Below are 10,053 nucleotides of genomic sequence, written 5' to 3' on the forward strand. Positions count from 1 at the left end.
TGAAGCTGGATTGATATTTACTTGGTAAACCAACCAGAATGTTTTATACAGAACCAGCAACGCTTTATTTGTTATGCACTGCAGGTTCAGTGTTTAATTTGAAACACCGAAATACCTGCAATAAATCCAATAGAATGCAAGAACCCACGCAAACTTTAGGACTTGGACGTGTGTAGGCAGGTTCTTCCACATCGATTCTAACTAATAGAGTTATGTTAAGTTCAGGGTTCAGTCCGTTGGAACATACATGCTGAAACTACAGTCCAGTATAACTTATGTACACATCAAACTACATTTGTACAGCATGTATGCTTAAAACTAGGTTATTTTAAAAGGGCATATTTCTTCAACACCGCCTTTTTCTAACAAATATTTTCTAGCGTCATTATTTCGCAGATAGGTATATCAGCACAAGCCTTTTGTTTGGGATATATGTGCACTGGACAGTCTTTAGTCCACTAGGAAATAATTGAATGAAAAGCATGGTTTCCTTCGTAGCAGACAATAAAAAAAGATGATCATGATTTAAAGCGGGCGTTCTCCAATGTTAACAGAACATTTCGGGACTGATTTGACCCCCTTGGTGGGCTGTTTTTATGTTACTACAACAGCTCAAGTGTGAATAGAGTTGTGTAGAAATGGTCAAATGCAAATCTTAGATTACTCAATGAAAAAGACTATTCATGTAACAACATGGTCGTTCTAGTTTAGCAGAGGGATCTATATTCCTCACAGGTAAGGTTTGCATCTGATCATATAATTCTGATTCTACAAATTAATAGTGAAACTATCAGATCATATGGGATCCGTATCCTGAAAAACATTACCCCTATTTATTTTTATCAACGTCATGCATAGTACCTGTTATCTCCCATTGTACCCTATCCTGAAATATAAAGTTAGGGTGCTTTTCATAAATGAAAGGGGAAACGAGGGGGGAGAGAATGCCCACTTTTGTAGAGTATGTTGCAATTGCTTGCACCCATCAGCGATTAGTGTTATCACAATCGCCTAACGGAAGTGCGTTGGTCCTGTACCACCTTTATATTTCTTCCTGTCACTCCAAAGTAGCCATACATGGCTTCTAATCACAATCAATGACGTGCCAATGCACTAACACATTAATTACCCGAAACACATTTAGCCAAAAGAGAGGGTACATGAGGGATACTTATATGGCCGGGGGACATGGATTGTGTTGTGTGTATCAGTAATCTTTTGGTTGCTTTTTGCATGATTTGGTTATCCACGTCCCTTTCTGTAATGCCAAACTACTTTTGCAATATCTTGGCCTAGATGCTCTAACTTATCTGCCTTGGTTTGTCTTCTGATCTAGGCATCCTTGTCTGCTCGCTGTTTACATATCATTGTGATATTAAACATGAACTACTCCTATATTTGTGGGAAATTTCACTATGCTTGCTTCTAGCTACTTAGCAAGTTGTGTTGAGTGTTATAGGAAGATGATGTGATATGAAAGAAGGTCGCCTCAAGAAGAAGCCAAGCGCACATGTTTTCAAAAAAGAGTATCAACTCTGTCCTCTCCTTCGGTTGATACAGACGACCATATATTATTGATTATTCAACGATGCCCACTACTAGGAAAAGGCCTACTAATGGCGCACCTAATTTGGCCATTAATGGCGCATTAGAGGTGCGCCATTAGTGCCACGCCATTAGTATATTTTACTAATGGCGCAACACTGGTGCGCCATTAGTATCTGATATACTAATGGCGCACCTCAGATGCGCCATTACTATATACAACAGTGCGCCATTAGTATGCCTCCCAGGGGGCCATGTATACCCAGGTGCTTTGGCATACTAATGGCGCACAACAACAAGATGCGCCATTAGTAACTTTGGCATACTAATGGCGCACTGTTTAATGATGCGCCATTGGTATCCTTTGGCATACTAATGGCGCACTGTGATGTGATACGCCATTAGTATGAATATTAAGTTTTTTTTATTTTTTTATTTTCTGTTTTTTGCACAGGTTACAAAATGTATAATTGGACAAAATATAGACAGCACACATCAACAACAGATTCATCGAATACAATAGAAGATTAGTCTCTGAATACAATTCATCATATTAGTCTCCGAATACAATTCATCATATTAGTCTTCGAATTGAAAAGATCGAACAAAGATAGAACATTATATTACAAGTCTCGAGACCGCGAGTAGCGAGTTTGGCTTCACATTACAAGTCGATATCGATCATCTAAACTACCATCACATAGAAGAGAGCTGCGGTCATCACGATAAGCATCATCACGATGAAACTCGTCTTCATCCGGTTCCTCCAGCGCTCCCTCCCCTCTCCCGCTAGATAGCGGGCGTATCTAGATTCGGCCTCGGCCCTAGTGGTGTATCCTTTGTAACTGTTACCGCTGAATCGGTAAACCTGTCTCCGACACTCCTCCCAGTCGTCGTAGACTCCGGGAACCTTACCCTTGTACACGACATACGACGGCATCGCTATGCAGTAGCCAAACGAAACGTTAGTACCAATTCACAGACAATACATAAGCAATATATAAGTATGCAACAGAACGATCGGAAGAGAAAAGCAAGACATTAATAGCATCGATTACATCTAAGTTGAACGACTCTCGAAACCAAAGAGACATACTACAAGTTCATTAAAGTTTAATTACAACATGAGCCAATCGATGTTTCAGAACTAGACACAGCATCACTGCTTTCGACTCGACTCAAGGGACCGGAGCGTGGATGAAGTCGCCGTCTATCGTGGGAGTCATGAAATAACGGTCGTTGTCAGCCTGCATTTGTAGCATTGTGTCGATGTCACTGTTGGACGGTTGATTTCTGAGGTAGAACTGCCTCAAGGTACGAAGGACATCTTGATAGATGATTTCCGCAAACTCCGACTGGATGCGAAAGAATTCTTGTCTGATGTCCGCGTCCTGGATTGCCGACATGCTCGCGGCCCAATCTTTGAGTTTACTCGGTAGCAGAAGTTGATGCTGGTCCCGTACGATCGCCCGCATGTGATGGATGGCGTAGTAGGCACCCTTCTGACCGCCAGGCGGCTGCTTGACGCAGCAGAACATCGTATTGTGGGAGAACACGTGCTTGCCGTACTTACGAATAGGCCTGGTGAAGGTGCCTCCAGATTTGGCGTAGCCGGGGAGAACATCATCAAGAACCTTCTTGACATTTGTGTAGTCTACGTTCGAATGATGGTCCGGGTCGAAATACGTGGCCATGGAATATTTGGGGCTTAGGAGGATGAGCGTGCAATGTGTGTCACTGCAGAAAACACGGAATGTTAAAAGAAAAACGGTCGAAATCTAAGAATTCATATGTTACGGGGCGGTTGAGGGGAGGACTTACTCGTGAAAGTAAGGCATGAGGAAGTTATCCTTATCTTGGTTTGCCAGAATGATGCCTTCGAGGTAAGAACTCGCGACTTGCCGGTCCCCAGCGCTGCCCAAGATCTTGGCACGCATGTAGAAGGGGTCGACTATCACGATGTCCGGGGTCTTGTCGGGAATGATCCGCATCTCCATACTTAGCGAAAATAGCCGAACGAAGGTGTAGTGCAGTGGATGAAGGTTGAACATAGCGTGGATGTCATCAAACCGCAGGACGATCGTACCCCTGATGGAGTTATCCACAAAGCCCTTGCCCTCTGGCACCTTGGCCGCGAAAACCGGGTATGCCACATCCTTCTCTCTGAGACGCCGCTTCTCCAAAGAAAGAACACTGTCATGCAGACTCCGCATAGCACCGGTTGCAGCATCGAGCATATTTCTCGGTAGCATCGGCCTACCCGCCACATGCAGTCTCCTCATTAAATCCTCAGGTGAAGGTGGCCCGTCCTGAGCACGGATCGTACTCGGTGCCGGCTGGCCCGCACCCTTGTTAGTCTTTCTTTTGCGTGCCTTCTTCTTCTCCTGTAATGGGACCGAGTTCTGCTTACAGACCGCCTTCTTGAGTGTGTTGGGGCTGATAATATTTCGCACCTCGCCTATCTGAGGCTCGGTGAAGTCGGCAGCTGGAGGCGTCTCCTGAGAGCTGAACTGCAGACGACGCCTGTTGCAACTTGGCTTCTCCGCGGTACCAGCTAGATCGCGCACGTCTTTTGTTGGGTTGGGTTCTTGAGAAGGAGGCCCCATGAAGTCGCCACCGTACCCATGATCGGCAAAGTACTGATCGACGTTGGCAAATATATCGTCGTCGTCGTCGTTCTGATCCTGTGCCATATGCATGTTTGGATCCAGTGGCATAGGGATGTCCGGCACCGTTGCGGTGGTCTTGCCATGGGGCCGACTTGGCGCCGGCACGACTGGCGGTGTTGTCTTTGGGGTGGTGTCTCCTGCCCACAAACGAATCTGGCTCTTTGGCCAAAGCAGGGGCCAGCTCAGGCAGGCGCTGAGGGTCATCACGTCATCATCGTCGGCCCCGACGGGTCGAATCGGAGGTAACAACTCGTCGCAGCCTGTCAGCACCCGAACCAGTTGAACCCTAAACAAGTTGGGTGGCATCTGGGTACCGTGGAACAAGGGGTTGCCCGGTTGAACGATTTTGCCCTTGGCGACATTGACCAACTCGTTGTTCACGAAGTGCAGGAGAGTGCACGGAACGTCGGCGGCGCCCTGCGAAAACATGTAGGGCGTCAGGGATGCCCAGTCAAAGGCAAGGAGATGAAGTCCTCGGCCGAGAGAGGCTTAATTAGTTACCGTGATGATGGCGTCGAGCTCGGCTAATGTCGAGGCACCGCCAACGGCGGGCGTGCAGTTGACGGAGGGGCCGCTTGCTGCAGAGGTGCCGGACGGCGTACACCCAGGTGCATTAAGCTCCCGTGCCGGCGTCGGAGACACCAATGGCCCCGCCATCGCGTTCTGCGAGTTGCTGGCCGTGAAGCTAGGAATCGGGGGCGGCCCCTGTTGGTCGCCCACAATCCACGCACTAATCCCCTGGATCAAGGTAGGCACAATGGCGGTGATCGTCCTTCCGAGTTGTTGTTCCACTTTCTCTTGGACAATCTCCGGAATCCGCGCCACCTGTGCCTTGAGTTCTTGAACCTCGCGCACCTGGCTTTCCGAGCTGGTCTTTTTCTCCTTTCGCCCACCAGTGTTATAGTATGACGACCATTTTGTCGACAAGCCTTTGCTGACCACACGACCAGCTGACGTCGGCTTACTGAGCTTATCCTTGTTCTTCATTACATTCAACGCCCTATTTAGAGTGGTGTCCCAAGGGTTGCTCTTAGTCGACCCCGCGCTATTGCTTTCAGTCGCCTGCGGAAGGAATGTGAACCATTTAGAAATTTGGCTTCATTAATTAGAATGCAACCGTATAGAGCTAATTACACGGGGGTGTATTCCTTACCAGAACAAGCTCAAGCGCCCTGGTCTTCGGATCCGTGGTAAGCTCCTTTGTTTTCAGGTCCTTCTTGTACCGGGCCCCGACAAAGTTCCTGGTCTGCTTGTCACCATATTTATCGAAGAGGGGTGGTAGGCCTTGCTCTGCACAGTCCGCCTCCTCCTTGTCCCATATAGGCTCCGCCACTCTGTAACCGCCGGGACCGAGTGTGTGTTCCCCTAAGTTTAGCTCCCGCATTTCTTTCCCCCACTTACTTGATTCGGAGTTTGCGGTGCTCGAGCAATTGATCTTGAAGTCGTTGTAGTCATCTTCGGTGATCGAAGGATTTTTCTCCTTGATCTTCTCATAACTCTCACCTTTATCGATCATTCTCTTCACATTGCTTTTCCAAGTAGACAGGGCCTTGCTCATCTTTGTGAGGGCAGCATTGTTCACTTTATTCCCTTTGAGGCTTGTGTTTTCAAATTCAGCGGGGAACTTGTATCGTTCGTGCAGCTTCGTGAAGAGGAGGTTGCGCAAATTCCCTCGGTCAGGATGCCTCAGGTTCTCGGTGTTGATCGAGACGGTGCTCTGGAGAATGCACCCGAGCTGAAGCGAGTACCCCTTGACTATTCGTTCGGGCGCCGTTGGATTCCCGTCGGAGTCCACTTCAGTAACTTCCTCCTTGAGGGTGCGGAGCACGGTCGGGCGCCGGTCCTTCCGTTGCCTCTTCGATTGGCTGCCATCTGTGCGTGCGCCGCCATCATCAGTGGTGGCATCCTCGGCGGCACCATCAGTGGTGGCATCAGTGGGGTCATCCTCGGCGGTACCATCAGTGGTCTCAGGATCGGTGGGGAAGGCGGCGTCCTCATACAAGTGAGGTTGTTCCTCCATCTCTTGGGACAGCTTCCAGAATGCCTTGACGCCCGAACCCCCGGCGTCATCGTTGTTGGCCATGTTTCTCTCTAAATAGGAACAAAGTTTGGTCAAAAAGTTGGTTATTGTCAAGGAACAAGATCATGGTCTCATCATTTAGGGTTTGTCGACACCGAGACATCCTAAAAGCTAAGTTTTTATCATTGAGGGTTTTTCGACGCCGAGGCACCCTAAAAGCCTAAGCTTTCATCATTTCAGTTTTTATCGACACCGAGGCACCCTAAAAGCCATGCATTAGTCACAAGTACGCCGGGGCACTTGATCCTACTTAATTAACTATTAAGATACCCCGGCCCATGCATTAGTCACAAGTACCCCATATGTCCTATTTTTAACAAAGTCATGCTAAAATTCACGGAAAATTTCAGCATGACCTTTGCTGAAAATAGGACATATGGAGTACCCGAATTTGCCGGAACGGAAGTTAATCGACATTCCAGCAAACTCAAGGGCCTCTCGGGTGGACAAGGCAAAAAAGGCCTCCATCACAACATGGAAAATACATTGGGTACCTATATGGTATTAACATGCCATTCTCTGTCAACAAAAGTAGCACAAAATCATTCTAGTACCAGTGTTTAACTAAAACTTGGTGTGAATAAGATCCTCTGTCAGTACTTCATACCAATAATCAAAACCCCAAAACCTGACCCCAACTAGTTACCATAAGGTCAAATACTGTCCACAAAACCATAACAAAAATAGCACAAAATTATTCAAGTATCATTGTTTAACTAAAACTTGGTGTAAATAAGGTAATAAAAGCAAATTATCCTAGCCAATATGGGTTTTTAGGAAATATTGAGACGTCGCACTTCTGATCGACTCCTGAGGTACATTCTCAACTAGCATAGTTTGTTTACCTTCTATTCCTATGTGGTTCATTACTTGATTTCCTTTCAGCCTCAAAGTTTATGTTTGTCCTGGTCATATTATGCTTTTGGCAACCACTAGAAATGTAAAAGATTTTTTGTGAACTTGGGAAGAAAAGAAGCAACTTCCATCAAACAAATAAAAATAAGATCATGAGCAGAATAGTTGTTAGGCATTTCTTGGCTGCAACAATCACTGAGTTTGCATAAATTCCTACCATCATCCATGAGCAGCACCACATAGCAGTTCACAGAGCAGAACATGAGGCAGTTAGCTACTGACAGAGCTCCCATCTATATCCCTTTTTCTAGTAGTGGGTAATTAAAAACAGAGGCAGTAATCCAATACTCCAATAGTGCATCTACTGGAAACAAAATTCAGTAAATTTCCAGCGATTACTCCTAATGCAAACAAGATTCACCTAGCAAGGTTTATTTTGGCACTCAACTGCAGAATACACAGATCTCTACAGCAAGCTACTCCAAGCAGTACTACACCAACTAATGGCCATCTGTCCATCAACAGTTTGGAGTATTGTATTACTACACCAAGTCAAATTTAAACAACTGGAGTAGTTCAAGATACTGAATCTTGGTTTTAACCAAACAGTATTTATACTCCCCTTTCATTTAAATACACAGCAAAAGATTCATTTAAATACACAGTACTGACAAAATTCATCTAATTCTACTGGAGTAAAAAGGTTTCATTTAACTTAAAAGATTCAGAGAAGAGCAAGCAGGAGCACACTACTGCACAACTTAACTGAATTTTTTACTCCAATAATACTGGTACACTTGCTACTCCAGTACTGTACTTCATGTGGAAAAGTAACAGTAGCTACTGATGCTACTCCAAAACGCATGCACTCCACTGCAAGCACATAATATTTTATTCAAGTAATAGTGTATGATGAATTTGATTATTCAGACTTAAGTTGCTTCAAGTGATGTCACTAGTTTCAGTTAACTAGAGTACTACAACAAATGGAGTACCCAATCTGATCCAGTTAAAGTCTCCAGATGGAGTACCAAATGGAGTACTACAACTGCTGCACTTGCTACACCAAAACAGCTACTGATCAAGTACCAGAGTACTCCAGTTGATCAAGCAGCAGTAGAAAGACTGTAAGTGTTTAAATTTAGTTGATCAAGCAGACTCGTCAAAGTACTACTGCAAGTGTTTAAATTCAATCAAGTATACTACTGCAGGTGTTTAATTAAAAGAAAAGTGCTTCATGATTCTCGCCGGGTGTTGCTTCTGTATTCGCCGGGTGTTGCTTCTGTATTTGAACAGGAAGACATATTCGCTGCAAGAACTACTACAAAAGCTACTGATAGAGGACCAGATTGCAGAGTACTCGGTGCTGAGTGAGTGAGGGGCTCACCGTAGAAGGTCTTGGCGTATGTACAACTCTCCGCGGCGGGGACTCAGAGACTGAGTGCACAGACCTCGCCGCAGCGGTCGCCGAGGAGGCCCCAACCGAGCTCAGCGTCGCCCTCCTGCTCCAGATCACTCTTAACAGTTCTGCATTGCACAAAGGCAGCAATGAGCCAATGATATCACTCCAAATCAGTGCATTGCCAAAATAGTGCTAAAATGTGTAGTATGCTAAAATGTGTAGTGTGCCAGATAGAGAATCTTTGCTATAATGTGTAGTGTGCCAAACTGAGAAACAATGCTAAAATTATACTAAATGTGTAAATGCTAAAATACCTTGTTGCAAATATGCACTGCAAGGTTAATGGCAACCGCTTCAGGGGCCCATCAATCCTATCTTGTTCTTGGAAATCATGGCATTCATATCAGTTAGAAAAACCGAACACGTAGACTAGATTAAACGAAATATTAACTTCGAATATACCATTAAAATTAGCTCAATTCCAGTTAATGGATACTATGCCTGTTGGCTCTACAAACTTACTTTTGAAGCAGAAAATAGTGAAGGGGTCGAGGTCGTACCAAACTAAGGCGTCCGTCGGTGGTGGCTGGCCGGTGCTCCTCTCCTCTTGTAGCTGCAGTGGCAGGAGAAGAGCCCCTACCCTTTTAGTGGAGGGGATCTTCACGCGGACGGGGACAGAGCTCGAGGCAGTCTGCGGATGGCGGCGCCTGGTCGTCGCGGCGGAGGAGGGCCGGTGGTCGCGGGGACGATGCGGTGTCGACGGGGACGACCTAGTCGGGTGAAGCAGCGCGAGGGGAGGGGAAGTGGGGAGGTGCAGAGGTGTGGAGCGGGCGCGGGGGAGCCGGAGCGGGCGCGGGGGTCGGCGGCGGCGGTGGAGAGCGGTCACGGGGAGCGCGGGGAGGCTCGCGCTGCCGTCCGTCCGAGGAGGTCGCGGGCTCGAGGGGGAGGAAGGGGAGAGGGAGGCGGCGGGGGCGCGTGGGCGGCTGCGGCGCAGTGGGTCGGGGCAGCGGCGGCGGCGGCGCGGTGGAGGGAGGGACGAGGGAAGGAGCGGCGCGGTGGATCGAGGGAGAGGGAACTGGTGAGGGGGAGAGGGAAGGGGGGATCGGGCGAATACTAATGGCAAATACTAATGGCGCACCACCCCTAGGTGCGCCATAAGTACATCCATACTAATGGCGCACCTCACCGTGGTGCGCCATTAGTATTTTTTTTTTGATTTCTGCTCGAGCCAACAGGTTATCTTCCACCTGACCTGATCCACACCAAGTTCCCTCTACTAGCTCGACTGGTCAGCAGCCAGTTCTCACACCAGGAGGTCCTAGGTTTGATTCCCAGGCTCCACAATTTTTTTTATGCATTTAAAATGCTGTTTGATACTTATTTGTGTTTAAATATGTTCAAACTTGTTTAAATCATAACAGTAATATTTTTTAAGACAGTAATAATTTTTTAAAAAATATCATCAAACAGTAATGCCGGTGGAGCGGGGGAGGGTGCGCGGG

Source organism: Triticum aestivum, chromosome 6A (assembly GCF_018294505.1).
Source record: "Triticum aestivum cultivar Chinese Spring chromosome 6A, IWGSC CS RefSeq v2.1, whole genome shotgun sequence".
NCBI lineage: Eukaryota > Viridiplantae > Streptophyta > Magnoliopsida > Poales > Poaceae > Triticum > Triticum aestivum.